The 22802-nt window shown below is 48.4% G+C and overlaps 1 protein-coding gene across 1 annotated transcript in view; it reads left to right on the top strand.

Moving 5' to 3' along the window:
- Window positions 1–22802, top strand: part of NFASC (neurofascin) — a 181722-nt gene that overhangs the window by 212 nt on the left and 158708 nt on the right. The window lies entirely within an intron of this gene.

Here is a 22802-nt window from a genome sequence, read left to right on the forward strand (position 1 = left end):
TCCTTTCTCGTCCCCACACCGTCACCTGCCCTGAATCCATCCTGTTCTGTGGATATCTGCACCACCCCCGTTCAGCTCCCACCCCCCTGCCCCACCCCAACAGCCTTTCTGTCTCATTGGCGCCTCCCCTCCCACATTTCTGCATCCTCGACCTCTTTCCCTTCCCTTCCGTCCCTGCCTCATCCACAGCCCTGCCCTTATACCTGTTTACCTCCACACCCCACTTGGTATGACCCCATCCCGTCCATCTTTCCTACCCCTCGCATCAGCCCCTCTCCTTGGCCTCCCCTGTCTTTCGTTCCCACCCCGGACCCGCATCACTCCGGGTTCCTGTCTCTCATCTGCTTCCCTCAGTTTCTATCTTCCCCAGGTCCCCCTGCACACCCTGTCCCAGCCCTTTCCCAGCTGCCTCTTGGTTTCCTCCTGCACCATACATAGTCCCCTCTCAAGAACCCAGCTTCCCCCCTTGGCTGTTAGCTGGCCTGCCACCCATCACCTTTCTTTCTTGCCTTTCCTGGTGCTGTATGTAGCCCCACAGCTTGTACTGAGCCCCCATCACCTGCCTTGGGGCCCTCCTTCCTGCTTGGGGAGGCCTAGGGCTCTGAAGGCCCGATGTAGTCTCTGTTGCGGAATCCTCTTATAACCCCTTTCTGCATGTTTGACTCAATTCATGGCTTGGGGGTGAAGGATGCTGAGGGTTCGTAGGCCTCTTGTGTCCTCCTCAGCCACCCTCTTACCCCTGGCTGTTCAGGTTTGTTTCCTAGATGGACCTGGGGGGGTGAGGGGAGTGCTAAGCATAGGGAATCTAGGTTGGGCAAGAGGCAGGGTCCAAGGGAATGGCTGAGGGCCTCTTCCAAGTCTTGTTCTGAGCCCTGGGATGGAAAGGCCTGGATGAGGAGCCTCACTGGAGCATTGCAGAATTTTGGATTTTTAGAAAATTCTTCTCAGCCTCCAAGTCAGCACTTGGCATCAGGAGCTGTCATGAGTGTGGCCCATGGGCTGGGCTGAGAGAGGGCAGAGTGCTGAATCACCTAGACTCTGGTCCCCATGGCAGCCCCTCTCCTGCCCTGAGCCAGGTTCTGCTCCTGATTCCTTCCTTGGCATTTGGCACTGTGCTGTGTGTGTGTGTGTGTGTGTGTGTGTTGGACAGAGATGCCTCCTCCCTCAGTCTAGAGGAATGGATGACAAGTGCCCCTTTCCAGCCCGTCTGTCTCCCTGGGATGAGGCCTGGAATGTCTTATCTACCCTTGGAACTGTGGTGAGCCCTGCTGGGGCCCAAGCAATCTCCAGCAAGGGCAGACAGGCTTTTGAGACAGGTTGGGCAGGAGTTGAATTGTTTGTTTGGGGCTAGAGACGGGCAGGTTCAGAAGCCACTGAACTTGATGACATAAGGAGAAGCCCAGGGATAATGTATGGAGAGTGGAAGCCCCTGGGCATAGGGGCCATACCAGCTGTGGGAGTCAGGGGCAGGAGAAGAAGGAAGGCAGAGACCTATCCTCCCCTCTGGTTGGGGATGATTCGATCTGGTGGGATTGCACTGCAGGAAGAATGAAGGAATTGGAGGGGGGGGCGGGGGAGTGTCATTCTAACCTTTTGTTTTGACTGAGTTGACACTTCTTTGTGTGTGTGTTGGAAAACTGATGCTTTTCTTCTTTCTTTCTTTCTTTCTTCTTTCTTCTTCTTTCTTCTTTCTTCTCTTTGAGTTGGCACTCCTGGGGATTAATATCTCCCTCTTTGGATTCAGCTGGAAATATGTGTGTGCGTGTGTGTGTGCGTGTGTGTGTGTGTGTAGATACAGAGAAAGAATGAGAATAACACAAATAAGGAAAGACACTCGTTCACATTTAACTCTACAATTGTGGGTTGCCCCCCTGAAACAGGGAATGACAGCCCAGTTCCTGTCTTGGTTCCTGTCTTGGGGACATCAGCTAAATCCCCAAGGCTTAAACTGGAGGTGAGAGCGCATTGCTGTTGGGTTCTGTCCCCGTCGCCATAAGGATTCCCTCACTTTAGAAAACCAAGTGCTTGGACTTCAGCTCATGAGCAACAACTCTGTATGGGACTGAGGCACTGCCTGGCAAGGGAGGGGTGCATACAGCTAGGGATGGCTGTCCTCCACTTCGTCACCTTTCTGTGCCCCCTCCAATCATAGGGGGGCGGGGCAGGAAGCTTCCCTAGGCATTTCCAGGTCGGGGGAGGAGGCATCACCTGGAGCTGTTGTGGAGAGCTGATTGGATTCAGGTTCTGACGTTGAAATGCTTGATTGGGGCTCAGGTTAAGTGGGGGTGTGGGGGGTGGGGATGGGGATTCCGATAACAATGTACATACTTTCTAGTTTTGTGCAATGAATCTCACCCCTCATCCTTGTTTGGCATCGCAGAGGCTGCACAGAGATAAACTAAGGCACGTAGAAAGAGGAGCCGGCTCCCGGAGAGCTGGTAGCTAGCTCCCTGTGGGCTGAAGCAGATTGGCTTCCGGGGCTGCTGCTTTCAGGGGCACATTGAGCCAGTGGCTGATATCTGGGGTAGGGGAGTTCTGGCTTGGATATCTGAGGGGGAGGTGCAGAAGAGGGTCCTGTGTCTGCAGTGACTGAGGGACAGAATTCCAAGCCCCCATTACGCTGTCGTTGTTGTGACTTGTTCCCTTCCCTTCGTACCACTTTGCTCCAAGACCATCCAAGAACTGGGATGTGGGAGGATCATCACTTAGTCTTTAGGGGGGAAAAAATCCTTAGGAAACCAGAAGGGGAGAAGGCGAGAAGGTCAGTGCTCAGTTGGTTTGGCCTGGAGGCTGTGAGGAATGAGGGAAGTGAGAGGAATGTAAGGTCGACGAGGTACTTATTTATTAGCAAATACTAATGAACCTTGCAGTGTGCTGCTGTGCTCTGTGCGGGATTGTAGAGATGAAGAGTGAGACAGGTCTGATCAGTGTCGTGGAAAGAGAGACAAGCAAGCAGACAAATACCATAGATAAGCTTGAGCGAGAACATCTGGACAAGGATGTTGGACAGCGGATCTTTCACATCCAGTGGCATCAGCTTCCTCTCCTCCAGAACCATGAGGAGGCTGGATGATATTACATGGAATGGTAGGGTCAGGGCTGGCCCTGAAGTCGACTGTGAGGAGAAAAGGGTGGAGGAGGAGGTGAGATGAAAGATGTTAGCAGATCCCTGGCTTTAGGGGGAAGAGAGATGTCCTTGTGCAGCCGAACCTCACTGGGCCTCTGCTTTAGCCTGATGGGGGGCACCCAGAAGCACTCTGGGACAAGATCAAGGCTACTCAGCTCTCCCATGTCCATCTCCTAAGCCCTTGTGTTTTAGGGGCAAAGGGTGGTCTGGGTATGCTTAGAATGTTTAGAGGGAGTCAGAGGAAAAGAGGCCCAGTGTCTGCTCTCTGGAGCTCCTATCTGATGGGGACATAGCAAGTACGTTGTAAAAGTTGCATGGTCGGAAATAAGAGACAGTAGAAATACTGCAAGCTCTCATATGTGGGGAAGGGTTTTGGAGTTCTGGGGAGGTCAGAGTCAGTTTAGGAGTCACCAGAGAAGTCCGGGTGGGGGAGAGGAGGTTTTTGAAGTGATACTCTTGGGCACAGGTCACCATGAACATCATAGTTGAACTGGGAAGGAATGTAGGATAGACACCCTCAGCCTTATCTGTCTGAGGAGCCTCCTTCTTTCCCCCACACCTAATTTAGTTCATTTCATTAGTGTGTCCTGAGTCTTTGATATATCCCAGGAACTGTGCTAGGTGTTGGGTGTATAGGTTGAGTTGGAGAGACAGAAATGAAAACAAAATAAAATTCAGTACAAGAAATGTGTAACAGAGGTTGGATGAGTTCCTAGCATTGTAGGAGCATGGCTGAGGGGTCATGGTGGGCAGTAAGACCTGAGTGATTGTACCTTACTTTGGCCAGAGCATCTTGATGTCAAACTTTTGAGCATGTACTCAAATACCCACGTACAGCCTGCACCTACCTGCAAGGACAGATGTTGGATGCATATAGCCTGGTCCTTGGGACTGCAGTGGTGGGGGGTGGGGTCGGGTGGCCTTTGGGGAGCTAATGGCTATGCTGCGCACTTGACTAGGCAACTTCTAAAGCTTTGCTGACTTGGGGCGCCAGTCAGATTGTGCTAGCCAACTCAAGAACTCTTGAGCCACCCTCCTTTCCTTAGGTCTTGAGGCAAGCCAAGAAAAATACAAGTGTCATAATATAATAGCCATCGTTAGAGATTGCTTGCTATGTGCTAGGCACTCTATTGTGTGCATTATAGCATCATTTTTGTTTCATCTTCATAAGGTTTACCTACTAAAAGAAGTATCATTAGGATCCTGGTTTTACAGATAAGAAAGCAAGACTCGGAAAATGTTGTTATTTAAGATTGTAGAGCAGGGAATTGCAGAGCTAGAATTTAAACCTATTTGTTTGACATCAAAGCCCATGCACCTCTCCTATGTATTATGCTAAGCTCCCCCTACCCCTGCGGAAAAATAAAAAACTGGGGTGTTTTATTCCACTTGCCCAAGGCTCTCTAGGAAAATCTGTTAGAAAGGCTCAGTTAGCATGCACATTTGGGTACCTACTGTGTCCTTCTGAAGGATACAGAAACACGGTTTCTGCTTTCAAATAGGGAAAGCAGATGCCATAAATGGAAACCGATGACAACTCTTAGGAATAAGGCAAGACAGTATATATTGAAGTCTTCAGACTCTGGATGGTAAAACTTCAGAGGAAGGAGTGATCCCTCAGTCTGTCTGTTGGAGTCAGGGAGGTGATCAGCATAGTAGAAACTATCAGCCTTTGAGGTCAGACAGACTTACGTCCAAACCTTGTCTCTTCCATTTACTGGGTGAGGAGCTGCCGTTTCCCCATCTGGATCCTGGGGATATCAATATGAACCTTGCAGAGCTGTTACGAGGATTAAATATGATAAGGCAGCGAGGGCCCCAGCAGAGTACCTGGCTGGTAACAAACACTCATCAACTACTAGCTTGAACCTTAGAGAATTGGTAGAAGAGGAGAGTTTTCTAGATGAGGGAACCCACCAGCCTGTATAAACAAAAACTTGATGGGTTCAGGTTCTCTGGGAAAGAAGTGACCTGCCTCATCTGGCCTCTTCTCTCCAGGTCCTTGCAGTAAAATCTCATAGGAAAAGAACAGCATCATGAAAAGAGTGAGGGGCTTATGTTTTACTTCCGGCCCCATCATTAGCAGAGCTTACGTGTGTTTCTTTCTCTCTGGAAAACTGGAAGATTGCTCGAAGTCTCTTGTCCCGGAAGCTCATGTCTCTGGAATTTATGTCAGTGATTAATTTCTTGCCCTGCCCTTCTTCTCCCAATTGTCATGCCTTGAAAAAGTTAGAGGGCCTGGGTGTGGTGGGCTCATCCCCTTAGGCTGTTGTCAGCCCCTCCTCGCTCCTGCAGCTCCCTTCTCTGGGAAGCAGGTGCCTGAGCATCTGTCTTCTCCTCCTTCACCTGCTCCTCCACACTCCCAGGCTGGGCCAACCCCTCCTGAAAGGCCTCCCTGGCAGCCCCTCTCCCCGTCATTATGATGCTAATCGTGTTGTTAATTTTTCTGAGATGCAGAAAGAAAGCCCCAATCTGTTCTAATGAATTTAATTAGAGAGGGGCTTGGAGGGCTTCGGAACCTCTTACCAGGATCACAATAAACAGAGTTAACGAGATAAACAGCCTGGGATCAGCGGCTCAGGGGTAGGAAGGAAGATTTCCCACTCAGTCCCAGAGCGAGGAAAGTCCCCTGGCACCCAAAGTTGGAGGAAGGCTGTGTGAGCTATTGTCTGTCATGTGGACTTCCTTTTGGGCTGTTTCTGTTGGGCCCACCCAGTCCCATGTATGTAACTTCACACCTAGCTCTGCCCTTCAGTGGCAGATGAACCTCTGGAGAAAGTCCTGTCGTTGTCATCATTCTCACCCAATATTTGTTGGGCACCTGCTGTGTGTGTGTAGAGTACTGCGCCATCTTCTAGAGCAATGGGGAGGTTCAGGAGACCCTGTCTCCACCCTAAAGTAGAAAGGAGATGTATATTCAAATATAAGAAACATCTGCTGATTCCAGACAGTTGGCAGGAGATGATATTGGGCTTGGGTGATCTGGAAAAGTCCCTTGCAAGAGGAAGTACTTGAGGTCTTGAGATACCAAGACTTGAAGACTGAATAATCGGAGCTCCTGGAGTAAGAATAGGAATGTGCAGCGGATCTTTGAGTCAGGATGAATAAATGGCATGGCTTGGGCGGTAGGTGCATTGAATTCATTACTGAGGGCTATGTCTGGAGCAGTATACTGAGATGTAATTGTAGAGGACCCTGTGTGCTGGTGTCTTTAGCCTTCTAACCTGGTTGTATTGGAGTCTCCCTGCTTTCCTTCTCTGAAAACTTAGGATGGCCGGCTCGGGGAAGGGCCTGAAACAGGATGGTCTTTGTGCTGAGCTCGCTGTCCTGGATCGAGTTTAGGCTAATGGGGGTGGATTTACCAGATGCTAAGTTTTGTTCTCTGATCTTGTGATTTTTCTGGGATGAGAGTGAATGGCTGGCAGAACAATTCCAAGGACTTTTCCCGGTGAGAGTTCCCTCCTTCTTTACTGATGCTGGCCAATTTGCTCTGGCAATAGCATTTTTTGCAAGCAGTCAGTGGAATCTTCCAGTTCCGGGCTCAGTGAGTTTCAGAAGTTGTCTCTTTATATGACGAAGAGTTCCCTGAGAGTGTGTATGTGCGTGTGTGCCTGTGCTTGTGTGTGCATGTTGCCTATGTTAGTGAAATTTTCCCGGCTACCTTCAGATTGTGGTTTGATTTTTATTTTGCAACACAAAAGTTGTTAAACATTTCTGGGCCTTAATTTCTCCAGGTACAAAAGAGGATGAACCATCCTCATATCTTATTGTGTGTAGATCCATAAGCTGAATGCTTTGAGAATCAGATTTTAAACACCAGGAGGTATTATAATATCATTTTGTCAGGATGTATAATATTGAGGTGAAATTTTAAGCACTTCTCTGTCCCCCTTGGAACTTCTGCCTGTGAGACTAGCTGGAGTTTTATTTTGGGGCATCACCAAAGATTATGTCTTTTGTTCTTTTCCAGAGTCTGTCTGGGCTTATGCATAATTAGTGGTGAAGCTAATACTGCTGTCAGGTGTTGGTTGATCTATATGTGTGTGTTTGTATGAGAGACATTGTTATATTACCCATTGTGTGGTGTTTTTCCACACGGTGGTGGCAACATGTTCTCTGTGAAGGAAAATGCCTTTGAGGCCACAGGCAATTTTCCTATGCTGATGTAGGTGAGGACAGAAATTAGATCTCTTTCTGATCGTCATCACACACTGGGTGGAATTGAAGGCTTTGGGACACATGCTGGGAGTGGAACCAGAGTTCTCTGACTGACTCAAGCCCTGCTGTGCATTGTTTATATATATATATATATATATATATATATATATATATATAGCACCTGCAGTCAGTCTTCAAAGGCTCTACTGTTTGCATAGCACACTTCCAGATGGCTTCTTGTTTTGAAAGAATCCCTAATCTCATAGAATTTTAGAGATGGTTTAGTCCAAGATCATTATTTTACTGATCAAGAAACAGACTCAGAAGGGTTACATATTTTGCTTGTGGCTACATGGCTAGTTGCTGGCAGAGGTAGCTCTTCCATATACTGGACCACCAGGAACTTTAAAAACGACATATAAACCCAGTAATTTTGCAAGACAATAAGTAATTAAGCTCCCTAAGCATTGTCTAAACCAATAATGCTTTGGGATATCAGAGAAGAGAGAAAATTAATATAGACTAAGTCCTTTGGTAAGGTTTTGAAGAGAAGTGGAGGCTGGTTTGGGGCCCTAGTGATGGACCTAGATAAGTAGGATTTGAATAGGTAGAGGTAAGGAAATGGGCCTTTCTGGTGGGGGAAGGGGGCATAATCAGAGGTTTACAGGAGGAAAGCTTTGGTCAGGCATTGAACTGGCCAGGCTGGAGCAGTGGAAATTATAGCTGCAGGGATGGGCTGGGGCCAGACTGCAGAGAATCTTGACTCTGACTGAGTAGTTGGACTTTTTCTGGGAATTAGTGAGGAGTATTTGAAGCTTCTTGACTGAGTTTGCTCAATGTCTGGGGTGGTGTCTGGGAGGTTGTTCTTCTGAAGGGATGTTTGAGAAAAGGGGAATGCTGGAATTTTTCTTGGGTGCTGGCAGGGAGCTTGCTGCTGTCCAGGGTGCTGACCTGCCCTCTGAAAGATTTTTCTCCCCAGTGATGCCAGGTTAGAAGGTAAAGACAGAGAATGTTTAGAGTAACCCAAAGGGATCTAGAAAACAGTTCTGGCTAGGACTAGGTAGTGTGACTTCGCAGTCCTTGTAATGAAAGCAAAAGTATGGATTGGGGGAGCTAGTAACAGCCTTCTTAAAGAAAGACCATGTGTGTGCACATATGCATGCTAAAATGACCCAATTTGTAGCCTTGTAAATTTTGCTTTAGAGTCTTTGTATTTACATGAGAATCTCAGGACATTTTTCTTTCATTGTGAAAATGCACTCCCTCTACTCAACATCTCAGAGTACCTAAAACCTCTCCAGCAAACATGGAGAGAGCAACAGAAGTTCCCAGAGTACCCTACTCATTAGTTCAAATGAAACATTTAAATGCTTAATATTAGTGCTGTCCAGTAGAGCTTTCTGTAATGATAGAAATGTTCTATATCTGCCCTCTCCAACATGGTAGTCTAGACACATGTGGCTCATGAGCACTTGAAATGTGGCTAATGTGAGAACTGAATTTTTAATTTAATTTAATTTTAAAGGCCATGTGTGACTAGTGGGCTACTGTATTGGGCTGCACAGTTCTAGAGTCAGAACCTTTGAGGGGTGCCTGGGTGACTCAGTTGGTTGAACATCCAGCTCTTGATTTCGGCTCGGGTCATGATCTCACCATTCGTGAGACTGAGCCCCATATGAGACTCTGCACTGACAGTGTGGAGCCTGCTTGGGCTTCCTCTCTCTCTGCCTCTCTCTTTCTCTGTGTCTCTCAAAAATAAATAAATAAACATTAAAAAATAAAGAACCCTTGGGTGTCTTCAGCTCAGGGCATGATCTCATGGTTCGTGGGTTCAAGCCCCACATCGGGCTCTGCACTGACAGCATGGAGCCTGCTTTGGAACCCCCATCTCCCTCTTTCTCTGCTTCTCCCTCACTCATCTGTGCTCTCTCTTTCTCTCTCTCTCTCAAAGAAAATAAACATTAAAAAAATAACCCTTGTTACTGGTCTGTCATACCTAACCTTTTAGACATGGAGCAAAGTGGACTTTTGAATGTGGGTGAGTTTGATACATTGCTGGGAAAGCTCCATGCTAAATCTGACTGGAAGTCTGTTTCTGGCTAGAGTTTTTCCCTGGCTTTCTTATCATCACAGTGAGAACAACTATACATGATGTACTGTGGTTTTCCTGTTAAGAGCAGAGAGCATGTTCCTTATATTCTGGCTGGGGTCCCAGGGACCTTGTCCGAGACTTTTTGGAGCCTCGAATGGGCAAGCAATGCAGTATGTATGGCTGTGGGGTGAGGTGGCAAACAGATGATATACTGTTGTGTTGGATGTTTGTGGGCATCTAGCAGAGAGAAGTTTCTGGTCTTAATCCATCTCCCCTTCTAACTCTAGGCATCTTTACATCCTGTTTGTCTACTTTAGTGAACATGGCCCAGGATGGGGAGTATGGATGAGTGGTAGAGGGACCAGAGGGAAAAAATGCTTAAAAATGCCAATCAGTAAGTAAGTAAGAATAACCTGTCAGAAGACTGGAGTAGAAAATACCCATTGTTTTGGCACATGCTGGTGTCCATAGACGTGCCTAACCTTATAAACATGCTTCATTCCCTTGGGTCTCTGGTCTTAGGCTTAGCACGTATAAATCTGATTTCCTAAACCAGAGTGCATGCTTTTTGAAGACGTGCCTTAGAGTTTTCTTGTATTCTCCCACAGAATATCAATGTGCTGATAGTAATCCTTAATAAACGCCTGCTAGTGAGGAGTTCTTTGTTTTAGCCCGGAGCTATGGGCTTGACTCCTAGAAAATGTGTGCACATGAATACAAATAATTTATTGAGCCCCTGCTGGGCGTAAGTCTCTGTACTTGGTACGTGGGCAGCGACAAAGGAGGAGCAGGATGGTAGCCCTCAGTCTAATGAGAAAGCAAAGGCAGGCACGTGTGAAAACAACACACAGACACACAACTAATAGACAGAAACAAAGACAGAAGTGGTAGCAGGGATACGAAGCTGGGAGTGGGTTGCAGGATGCTGGCAGGGCCCAGATTTTGTGTGTGTCTTTGTCTGGCCTTCTCTCGAGGATTCCCTTCTTCATGAAGCGTAGCTGGTACCAGCCACCTCCATGCCTGCAGGGACAGTGCTGCCTTTATGGTTGGCAGGGCAGCTCGCTGTCTCACCGGGGCTGGGCTGAGGCGGTGCTGTCCTGAACTCGCCTCTTCCTTAAAGAGCCCTCAGGAAGGGGGAGAGTGACTGTGTGGAAGGGGAAGAAATTCCTTTTTCTTCTGGTCACTGAAATGGTGACAGTGTCTAGCTCTCAGACTTCCTTCTAGCCACAGAAAAGGGTTTGTTGGGACTCCCGCAGCTCTTGTACACGGAGCCCCATGATGCAGGCCCAGGTGCGGCTCTGGGGGAAACAAGAAAAGCAGAGCTTGGTGGCATGGCTCCCTACAGTCACTTGAGCCCCCTGCTTTACCCTCAAGGAGTGTGCACTGCCTGGCAGGGAGCAGGTGGGCTATATCTCCCAGCTGGGGCTGGGGCTGGGGCGGGAGGCACTTCTCTGGTTGACTCACTGGAAAGAGCCTGTGCTTTTGCATCCTCTGTGAGCACACAAGTCACCTGGGGTCTTGTTTAAGGGCAGAGGCAGAATGATTAGGTCTGGATTGGGCCCGAGTGTCTGCATTCCTTTCCAGCCCTCAGGTAATGCCAATACTGCCCGTCAGCAAACCACACTCTGATTGGCAGGGCCCTATATGTGGATTCTCAACCTGGAAACATGTTAGTCTTACGTGGGGAGATTTTCAGATATGCTGTGGTGGGGACCCACTCTACAGCCAAATAATTCATAATCTCTGAGAGTTGGATCAAGGCACCAGAATGTCTTAAAAGGCCCCTAAGTGATTCTGATATACAGCCGAGGCTGAGAACCATTGGTTTTCTGGATGGTTTTTTCCCTCCCTCTGATATGCTTTTCACCTGGCTGTGCCTTCCTTAGCCCAAGAGACTGTAAATGCCTCAAGGGCAGAGAATGTTACCAGTCAGCATGTGGGTGGTCAGCTCAGTTGGTTACAGCAGGATGTATCACCATATATCACTCTGGCCACGGTTCCCATGGATGTACCATCAGCCATGAGGGATCAAAGAATGTGGCTGGCTTAGAGCAGGCCATTTCTACTCTTGGAGTGACAAGTCAAAGTGGGCACCCAGTCCTGGAACCATGCCTGGAACCGAGTACACTTTCAGGAAATCTATACTGAATGGATGATTATTCCAGTGTGGAATGGCAGAAAGGGCACTAGATTAAGGATCTGAAGACCAAGGGGACTAGGACAAGTTATTTAACCTTCCTTAGCTTTGACTTTCTCAGTTGTAAAATGAGAATAATAATGCCTAGCTAACAAGGCTATTTAAATAGAAAATAATGTAGGAAAAAGGGCTCTGTAAACGCTAGTGTTATGCAGACAAGTGATTGTGTAAGAATTCATTTTTTAAAGTGGTGAAACTAAGCTACAGGTATTGGTTCCAGCTCTTGCTCTGACAGATCCTTTCAGGTCCCACCGTGTGTGCCTCTGTCTACAGAACAGCAAGGGAGCTCAGGGAAGTGCCATTGGCTGGTCACCCACTCTGGGTCAGGGACTGTGTTGGATGTTTGGCTTTTGTCATCTCATTGATTCATCACAGCCCTTGGACCAGGTGTTATGATCCCGATTACACTGAGAAAATGGGGGCTCCGAATGGGAACCAGCTTGCCCCAAGCGGGACAGCTCTGTATTGCAGAGCTGGGATTGGATCTGATTCCAGAGGCTCCTAATCCTGGCTCAGTACCCCCACAGGCAGCTCTGGGTTCCAGCACAGGCTGATGGTGCCTTGGTTTGAGGAGCTTCCTTGTCTGTGGGTCACTTGTTTTGAAGGGTGAGATAAGAGCCTGGGTATCCCAGAAACTCCAGTCTTCTATGAGGGAATGTTTTAGTCGATGGCACCGGAGCCTTCTGAGTCTTGGCCAACGCTGCACTGTAGAGTCACTGCTCGGAATCTGCCTCAGGGCCCGAGGCAGAGGCTGTGTGACATCTTCTCTTGTAGAAGAATCACCATCTGCCCTCATGGTCCCCGCCCTGCTTGATAGAGCCACCAAACCCAGCTCTCCTCTGCTTTGCCTGCCTAAGTTTACCTTTCATTCTGGTACTAAAAGAAAATGGAAACACAAAAGGGGGGACAACCCCATGAGCTTCTCCTATCCACAGGTGTAATGTCAACAGGATATTTTCATCACCTGTTGCTAGTGCTCCCATCCTGGGGCGGGGGGCGGGGGGACCCATCTCCTCCAATGGATCAGCACAGAGAGGAGGTCCCGTGCCTGCTGTCTTCCTGCTCACCTCTCTAGCTTCAGCTAGAAGTTGCCATCATAACAAGGATGCATCCTGGCAGAAGTCAGTCTGGCTAAGTTGTTCAAAAAAGAGGGGAGAGGGGGCTGATTCGCATGGTTCGACCAGCTACAGAGGGATCCACCTCCTCCAAGTGCTTGTCTGTGTATTCCTGGAAGCGTTCTTTAACTCAGGGGCATTATCAGGTATTGGCTGAGACTGATTCCATACTGGGAAAAAGAACTAGATAGGAAACCCAGCATGACTTCACAGGCACTACAAATATGCCATGGTGGGCTTTGGGTATAAATATCTCATGCTCCTCACTGAGATGCAACTTTCTGTTCATGTCTGGTCCACATTCATCCTCTTGCTGTGCTCTAATTTGGCTGATTTCTCTCTTATGTATTCCATGAAATTCTGTGCTGGGATGTTACTTTGCTGTATCAGGGCCAGTATTACAACACCCAAAACTTTCTTAAGCTTTGTGAATTGTCCAGAGTTTACTTTTAAGTACAGAGTGTATGTCCACTGTGTTGCTTCGATTTTTTCTGCTTAATCCTCATTTATTTTTTAAGCCATTTGGGCTTTTTCTCTCTCTTTTCTCTTTGAGTGTCCCCAGGGTTTTCTGTGTCTGAGAACCGTGCTTCCTGTCTATGGTTCTGCGTGGTCAGCACGCTGCCTGTTTGGTAGGAATAAAGATTCTCAGGTAGGCCTACGCTAAAAATGAATCCCCTGTCACCTGGAAGGCTGGCTACCAATGATGCCTTGTTGTAACACCATGAAATGCCCCCAACCAACTGCAGAGATCTGGGGTCTTTTCACTCAAAAGACTATGAAGGCTGTGTGCCTGGGCCTTACAGGAAGGTTCTAGAAAGCTGGTGTGAGAGCGAGTTCAGGGTCTAGATCAGGTGCTGGCCCCATTCTGAGTCAGATTGGGAAAACCCTGTCTGAACATATCCTCTGGGTTGTTTGTGTTCTTAAACCTTGAGAAATAAAGAGAGAGCTCGTAGATGGCACCCCAGGAAGTTGCAGCTGGGGCTTCTGAGAGCAAGAATGCCTTGCTTCTTAATGGGCTTGTGACATCATCCGGGGCCTGCCCAGATGCTGGCATGTCAGAGATAGACCAAAACGGGCCAAGGAGCACTCAGAGGTGGCTAAAGATACTCTGCTGGCTTGAGTATGTTTGCTCCTGATCAATTGTCTGCCTCCTCCCCTTCTTCCTTCCCCGGGTTTGTTTTTCCCAAATCCCATTGTGGAATGTCCAAGGGCATGCGTTTGCTCTTGGAAGGGGAAAATAGCACAAGAAATCAGGTTCTTTGTTCACTAGTTGTATGACCTTTGGCAAATGACTTAAATCTTCCCAACTTTTCATCTGTAAACTGGGGAGTTAAGTGGTGCTTTCCCTGCATGGAGTTGTTAGAATGAAATTAGATAATGCACCTTTGCCCAGCACCTGCCAAGTAAGAAGTGGCCCATGAAAGTGAGTTCTTGATACCTCCCCCTCCTTCCTTATAGTAGCTTCGCGCCCTGCCTTATTCTGGTAGCCCTAACGCCTTGCGTGAGCGATAGAAAATATTTCTGAACCTCAGAAAGGTGCTCAGTTGTGTGCCAGGTACCGTGAGAATTATAGGGAGAAGAAGCGGCAGTCTTTGCTGGTACCTTGGTATTCTAGTTGCAGTTTAGCAGAGGGAGTTCATTTACTCTATGGCAACCTGGACAATTTCGAGGAGGAGATTTGGAGCAGAACTTCGAAAGATGCATTTCTTACTCTTTCTCTGCTCCAGCAAGCTTGTTAGGGAGTGCCTCCAAAAGTGGAGTGGGGGGAGCAGAAATTGGGAAGAAATGGACTGTCTTGTTATCCTCAAGACCAAATTTCCTAATTTTCATGCTGGCCACACCCACAGGGCAAATGGGTAGCAGGGAGGAAGGGTGACTTTTCTGAGGCTCAGAGATGGTGAGGAAGCGAACACAAGATTAATCAGCAAAACAGAAGTAGATGTGAGATGCGTATCTGAGGCCTGGGAATGTGAGTTCATGTCTCATAATCCATTTTGGTCCCCTTGTCTTCCTCTGATCTAACTGTATCCTTATCATACCCCTGGCCACACCGACCAGGAATATATCATTTCCAGGTGAGGAAATCGAAGCAGAGAGTTGGGTGATCAGTTGAGGAAGAAGCATGAATCAGGGCAGAGTCAAGGCCATGTACCCACCTCCTGACTCTTGGCCTATGGATTCCTAGTCTAGCTTTCTCCTGGACTTCTCCTGTGACTCAGGTCTCAGCTGGTGTCTAGCATAAGGCAGCCCTGGATCCCTGGGTGGGGGATGGAGAGCAATCCATCCAACACAAGACCTCTTCCAGTTCAAGCAGCGTTGGTCCAGAATACCATGTGACCATCACTGTACCCTGCCAGCTCTGGCTGGGTTTCAAGTCCTAGTCTCAACAGCCACGGGACTTGGTGGCCAGGCCTGGGAAGAGCCCATTGTCTTCTTGCATCATCACTGGTTGTGTGGCTGCTGGCTAGCTTGCTTGTTCATTTTCTATTTGTTTTGTGCAGGCTGCTCTGAGCCCTATAGTCAGGCACAGCTGGGTAGCTGGCACCTGCTCAACCTTTGCCCCAGTCTATCATAGAATTTTCCATGGTACCAATGGAAGACCCCTGACTCTGTGTGTGTGTGTGTGTGTGTGTGTGTGTGTGTGTGTGAAAGAGAAGATGGGGAAAGGAAGGTGTAAAGCTTCCTGAAATAGTAAGAGACCTCTTTCTCCAGTGGCACCTGGTTCTGGGTTGAAAGAACCAGGACAGATATGTAGCTGTCTCTTAGGAGCCCCTGTGGTTTTCTTCTTGCAGACGTGTGTAAGTGGACCATGGCTAGCAGCCTGACCAGCAGCGGGAGGACAGGAGGTGTGCTGTGTTCGAAGCATGAGTGGCCCGTGACCTCTCCCATCCCTGGTTATTGTCATAGCCAGAACAGTAAAGAAGAGTGAGGCTAGGATAATGGCAGCTACCAGATAGAGCCGACTATATACTAGGCAACGTGCTGGGCTTTTACACTTCACTTCACTTATGACGTATTTTCAGTAGCCTTGTTTTATAGGAACGTGAAGCCCATGTACTTGAGCGGCTTTTTCCTGAGGTCTCTCAGCTAGTATACTGTGCAGTTAGGGCTTCAACTCAGATCCTTCTGATTCCAATCAGATTTCATCTGATAGAGCTCTTAACGTCCGCGCTGTCGTGAACACCGAGAGGATCCTTCCCAGCCACAAACTCCACGATAGCTCTGAGTAGAGACCCTATTCCCTCCTGCTGGAGTAAGAAATGCACAGGTATGAGAAGCTAATAGATTCCTGGGTTATGAGGAAGCCCTTTAGTATCTCATGAGATTCTTAGAAGTCTGAGCTTGGGGAGACTTTGGGACCTCGTTATGTCAGGTCCCTCATTTTTCATAGGAGGAAATGAAACCCAAGGAAGGGCCTCACTCAAAGCTGTGCAACAACCCAATGGCAAGCCAGGGGCAGAACCCAGCCTCCCAGCTGTTACCCAGGAATTTCTCACCACCTGTCTTCTTGTAGAATAACTTTGCTGCATGCCCCACCAGTCATTTACCCGAGATGACAGTGTGAGACAGTATGGAGGAAGGAGGGCCAGACCGAATTCTCTTTTTACCACGGGGGCTGCTGACTTGTTCTGGGCTGCAGAGGCAGGGGGCGTCCCAGCTGGCCCTTTCCCTGAGAATCCACCAGCCTCCTTTCCTTTATGTCTCCTCACCCACTGGTGCTCTTGGGCATTCCGGGGTTGTAGAGGTACTTGACTCCCTCCTGCCACTCCCCACTCCTTCTACCCTTCTTTCTAGAAAATCCTGCAAACCTGTAGGTTACGAGTGACTCCTTCTAGCCCCATGTTCGATGTACCTCCATTTCCACTTGAAGACAAGCCACTTATATTTTGCTTCTTTCCCTATAGACAGTAGCATGGGAGCACGGGGCGGGGGCAGTTTTCAGGATCGTCGTTTGTCCTGTTTTGAGGTTGAAGCTCAAGGATCTCTAGGGGCAGAGGAATTCAGCTGTTAGTCACAGGTAGGATGCTGATAACATAAATTCAAAGATGGGGTGGAGGGACAGTTTGGGTCTGGGGGACCCACCTCTGGCTCGCCTTTGTCTTCCCAAGAACGCACTGGACACAGTGATAATTTCCCCATTCCTAGAGGGACACCTGAGACTCGGAGGAAGAATTTATCCTGGAGAATTCATCCTCTCCTTGCCACCCGCTTTTGGCCAGGAACTAACACCTAACACTACCCCTTAGAAGGTCGCCAGGGACTCAGTGAGTTGGAGGCAATCCCCTTTGCCATTACTTTTTTTGGTAATTTTTATTAAGTAAAGCATATAGTAAAGTACACTTTACTATACTTTTTGTTCTTTTTTTTATAGAAATATATTGTCAAATTGGTTCCATACAACACCAGTGCTCATCCCAGCAGGTGCCCTCCTCAATGCCCATCACCCACTTTCCCTCCCTCCCACCCCCCATCAGCCCCTCAGTTTGTTCTCAGTTTTTAAGAGTCTCTTATGGTTTGGCTCTCTCCCTCTCTAACTTTCTTTTTCTTCCCCTCCCCATGGTCTTCTCTTAAGTTTCTCAGGATCCACATAAGAGTGAAACCGTATTGGTATCTGTCTTTGTATGACTTAGTTCACTTAGTGTAACAGTCTCCAGTTCCATCACATTGCTACAAAGGCCATATTTCATTCTTTCTCATTGCCACGTACAATTCCCTTGTGTGTATAAACCACAATTTCTTTATCCATTCGTCAGTTGATGGACTTTTTATTTCTCAAACATTAGTTTTCTGGTTATAAAGTAAAAGTTGTAAAATTGAAAACAAACAAAAACTCCGCAAACAAGAAAGCCTGATCATTTGGAAATGGCAACCATTAAGATTTTATGGGTGCGTTTTCAGTTAATCTTGTTCTGACTTGAGGGTGTTGCTAACGTTGGCTGTAGGGGTCGGGGAGGATACAGACAGGGGCTCACAGAGGGTCTGTGGCCCTCCTAGGATGTTTCACTGCTGCCAGGCTACAGACCCCCTTCTGATCCTTCACCTACAACTGAGAAACACTATCACTCTTGCCCTGACTGCTAATAAGCCAGATAATCAGTGATAACACCATGCAGGTCATTATTTATTGAACAGCCTGCATTGTTTAAAACACAAAAGTCCGGTCTGACACATTGGGATGAGAGTCCTGGAGTGCCTGGGGGCAGGCATGTCCCCAGGGAGACCAGTTGGCCGGGGGGGGGGGGGGGGAATGCTGTGTGTTTGCACACATTCTGAACTGGTGTCTGCCTCCAGCTGCTTCTTAGGCTTCTATTCTGGGCCTATAACGAGGCCTCGGAGGTGGCAGCCAGGGCTGGGAAGATACGGCCTTATTCCTGGCCACATATGTTGTCTGAGCCTCCCTACGGAGATCTGCTGGGCATGAATTCTTTGATGTGAAGCGCTCAGGGGAGCGTTTGGTGCTGCAAAAGCTCAGCAGGTGTTTGCTGTTGTCGTGCTCACCTCCTTGTGCTGGCTGGGCCAGAAACTGTCAGAGCTGCAACGGACCTTAAAGACGGGCTAGTCTGTGATGCTCAGACTTCAGCCTGCATCAGAGTCCCCTGGAGGGCTTGCTAGAACACAGGTGGCTGGGCCCCACTTCACGGTTTCTGAGTCGGGAGGTGTGGGGTGGGCCCAAGAATACGCATTTCTGACAATTCCCAGGTGATGCCACTCTTGCCGGTTCAGGGCCCACACCGGAGAACCGCTGACTCCAGTCACTTTTGTAAGCAGGGGCCTGCTACGGTCGAATGTGTACATCCCTGCAAAATTTGTATGTTGAAAATCTAATGCCTGAGGTGAGGCGTTAGAAGGCGAGGCCTCGGGAGGTGAGCAGGTCTGGGCAGAGCCCTCGTTCATGGGATAATTGCAATTACAAAGGAGACCCCAGAGGGCCAGGTCACCCCTTCCAGCAAGTGAGGACACAGTGAGAAGTCAGCAGTCTGCAGCCGAGAAGAAGGCCCTCGCGGAAGCTGATCACGCTGGCTACCTGATCTTGGACTCTCAGCCTCCAGAACCGTGAGAACAAATTTCTCTTGTTTCCAAGCCACCTAGTCTGGCGCTGAGTTATAGCAGCCCAAACGGGCTGGGACAGGGCCTGAGGGAAAATAACAATGGTCTTAATACTGTTTGGTTTCAGAGCTGGGATCATACCCAGGTCTCTGGATGCCCAGCCCAGTGCTCCAGACATATTGTCCATATCCTGGTCACCTGTTCTCGGGGATTTCCAGCAACTGCATGGTAAGGGACAGTTTTCCTGACAAGACTGAAACTGTCCCGACTTATGGAAAGCGGGGGACAAGAGCGGGCAGTGTACGACTTGGGACGGGGGGCACCGAGAACACAAACCCTGACCCTGCTACAACTGCATCCATATTCATCCGATAAACATTACTGTGTATCTCCGTGGGAAAGAGCTGGGCTTGGCACTGGGTGGGGTAACCCGTCTCGTCCTGTCTGGTCCCTTGACCTTGCCTTACCCTCGAATGGGCTCCGGTACACAGTGAGAGGAGGGCGCTCAGGCCCCGATACCAACCCTTGCTCTGTTCACATTGCCAGGTGACCTCCACCCAGCCTTTCTCTCCAGGCCTCAGTTTCTTCATTAGAAAATCCAGTGCGGCCCCAAGTGAGGTGATGGTAAACAAAACTCTCTCCCAGCCTGTGATTCTAAAGCTCTGTTGGGGGTTCTCCAGGGGCTGAAATGGCCGACTGCTCCAGAACTGATTAAAACTTTATTCCATTTTATCCCCTCTATAGTGAAACAGATTGGGGCTTTGAGCGTGTGAAGTGTGACGCGTTCAGGAGGGGTGTTGTTGCTAGTGCCAAACACAGCGCCGACTGACTGCAGGGGTGGGTTTGGCCTCTGGGTTTTAATTTGCTTTTCGTCTTAGCCATCTATTGTTTAGTTTATCCGTGATGAGCCATGAATGGAGATGGGAGACATATGGAACCTTACAGAGTTAATGAGGAGCACGATGATGATGATAAATAATCCTGCAAATTTGTCTGATCATTATGGTTACCAGATTGTATTCACCGGACCAGAGTTTTATATAGCACATCAAGATGTTTCCAGTATTCAAAAAAGTGATAATTATACTGGAAGTAGATTTTCATTCACTGAGAATAAACACTGTCTACACCGGTAACAGAGAAGTGCATGTAAATCAGTCTGAAGGCTTCTCTCTTTGAGAAAGAATTTAAAACTTACAGAGGACCAAGGGTAAGAATTTCCAACTTCAGGATGGGAGAGCAGCGTTTGTCTTTCAAAAAAAAAATTTTTTTAACATTATTATTGAGAGACAGAGAGACAGAGAATGAGTATGGGAGGGACAGAGAGAAGGGGAGACACAGAATCCGAAGCAGGCTCCAGGCTCTGAGTTGTCAGCACAGAGCCCGACGCGGGGCTCGAACTCACAGACCGCGAGATCATGCCCCGAGCGGAAGTCGGACGCTTTACCGACTGAGCCACCCAGGCGTGCCAGTGCTTGTCTATTTTTATACCTCAATATTTGATTAAATTATTTTAATGGAATTTGATCCCCCAGGGCTGACATAATATAATGCGACATCTACAAATGTGTTAACAAATCATGCTGCTTCTTCTCTAGTTAATCTGAACTAAATTGGACAATCTGTGCCACCTGCGAAATGAGGGGGAAAGTTGAATTTGTGCATGTGATAGCCATTAATAAAGATTGTATTAAAACTACATGTTATAAAATTTATAGTAATGGAAGCTTGGGTGGCTCGGTCATTTGAGCGTCCAACTCTTGATTTCGGCTCAGGTCGTGATCCCAGGGTCATGGGATTGAGGTCGTGGGATCGAGCCCTGCATCAGGAGCCTGCTTAGGATTCTCTCTCTCCCTCTGCTCCTCCCCTGCTCACGCTCACTTGCTTTCTCTCTCCCTCTCTCTCTAAAATTAAAAAAGAAAGAAAGGAACACATTATAATAACAAGCTGACCTAAAGTGGCATATTTTAAACTTCAGAACATGCAAAAATAACCAAATAATGTTAACATTTCCTTAGGGTGATTACAAGCTAAAGGATGGAAAGCATTAGCAAGAACAATCTCTGAGATTCCTTCTGGCTCTGACACACTAGGGTTCTAGAATAGCGCAGGCTCTGAAAACCATGATGAAGAACAGGAGAGTGTAATAATTTGGCTGAGGGTGGGGGACACAGTGTGCCCCCTTCCCTGCCCGCTGTTGTTGGAAATGGGATTAGACACGTTCTTTGAAAGTCCAGATGTCAGAACTGTAATCAGAGAGCAGCCTCTGTCCAGTTTACCCGAAAACTGTCTAACCATTAGAATCACCAGATCGTAGACTGGGAAGGGACGTTAGACATCACCTGGTCTCTTAGCACTGCCCCCGAACAGAAAGGGGAGTGAGAAGCCCCTTGAGGATTGAGTTCTGGGTTTTCGGGTGTGTTTAAGCTGAGGCCGGTTGACTTCATTGCTGGGGTGATGGCCTGCTCTGTTGGCCTCCATGACTGGGGCCTGCCAGGGAGGCTCAGAAACCAGGTCAGCCAGGTGGACCTTACACCCTTTTCTCTCTCGCCAGCTGCAAGTTGTCTTTGCTAAAGGTCAGTCCGTGGACAGATGAGCTTGGGGCCTGGTCCTAGGACTCCCAGGAACCCTGCTGTGGCACTGTGGGGACGCTCACTGGCCTTGTCTGGTGAGCTAGCTGGTGTGTCTTAAATGGCATCAGATTTGGTTACTGTTTGGGGGAGAGGAGGCAGCAGCCTTTGGAAGAGTCATGGATGGCCTGGTCTGGAGGAAGGGCCCTTGGACTGGGCTCGGGACAACACCTGAGACCTCACCCGGGCCAAAGCCTCCTCTGCACTGTCAGTGGACTCCTCCTCCGTGCCTCTTCCTTGCAGCCTGGCTCGCTGCTTATGACCACCTTAAACAGATGGGAGCAATGCACAGAAAGCCCAAACCCCAGAGCAATCTACAACCTACATTTGGTTTAGGAGCGATATTTATTTTTTACACAGATTAACCTTCCTGGTTTGTCTTTGTTGAGGCTGAAAACAAATGCTTTTATATACTCGGAGTTCACAGCAGAGGTAGGTAAGCCTGAAGGCACTCAGGCTCAGAAAATAAGCTGGCCTTGGTCCGAACATTTGCTGCAGATAATTGATTGCTTTTAGTTCCCCATAATCACATTAGCTTATATTTTTATGTTAATCCTTTTCAACTTTGGTCATTTCCTATGTGTGCATGTGTGTGCGTGTGTGTGCATGTCCCATTGTCCATTTACTCCATTTAGGCTGGACTCGCTCCTGGAGCCCTTGCCAAGACCTTCTTCTGCACCTGTCTATAAGCAGGGCTCAGGAACTGTCTCCCTTACTATTTTGGGGGTTGCAGTTAAGATGAAGCCAACGGAAGCATAGGGTGTGTAACCCTGAGCCACTTTTTTGTATTCTGTTCCTGTCTAGGGGAGACATTGGCTGTGTATGTGTGTATCCCGAATACAACTGTCGTACAGCCCATACCTCCTGGTATTGTGTCAAAACCCCGTGCCAGCCCTCCATATCTCACTGGCAAGTTGAGAGAAGTCTCTGATGCTCTGGCTTGCCCACTTGGAGAGTGCGAAGAGGGAAGGGAATCCCATGGCGAGGGTGTGAATGAGTTTCTCAGCTGGCTTTCTTGGGACACACCTCTCTGCTTGCTGCTCCCACGATGGGGTGAGGGGAGGTCTGCTAGGCATACTGATCTATGCTGGCAGTGGGGAGGTCACCTGAGGGACGGGGGAAGGGCTGGAGAGAAGTGGGCTGCAGGAGAGCTGATTGGCTTCTCTGCTCTTCCTATCTAGGGGCTCTGGGCAGGCTTCCTGACTGTCTCTCAAACCTAGACTAGATCATGAGCATAATCTTGCAGCTAGATTGTTCACTGACTGCCATTAGGCTGACCATTCCCTGCTCCCACCCTCTAGCCTTTCTGTCTGACCTCTTCATAGACTCAGCAAGAGCCAAATCCTTAGAGTTCTCTCGTTCATTCCTTTCCTTGGGCGGTGGGCTCATCCAGGGGACCTGTGAGTCGGGGCTTGTGTGTGGGCAGCCCACTTTC

Source organism: Lynx canadensis, chromosome F1 (assembly GCF_007474595.2).
Source record: "Lynx canadensis isolate LIC74 chromosome F1, mLynCan4.pri.v2, whole genome shotgun sequence".
NCBI lineage: Eukaryota > Metazoa > Chordata > Mammalia > Carnivora > Felidae > Lynx > Lynx canadensis.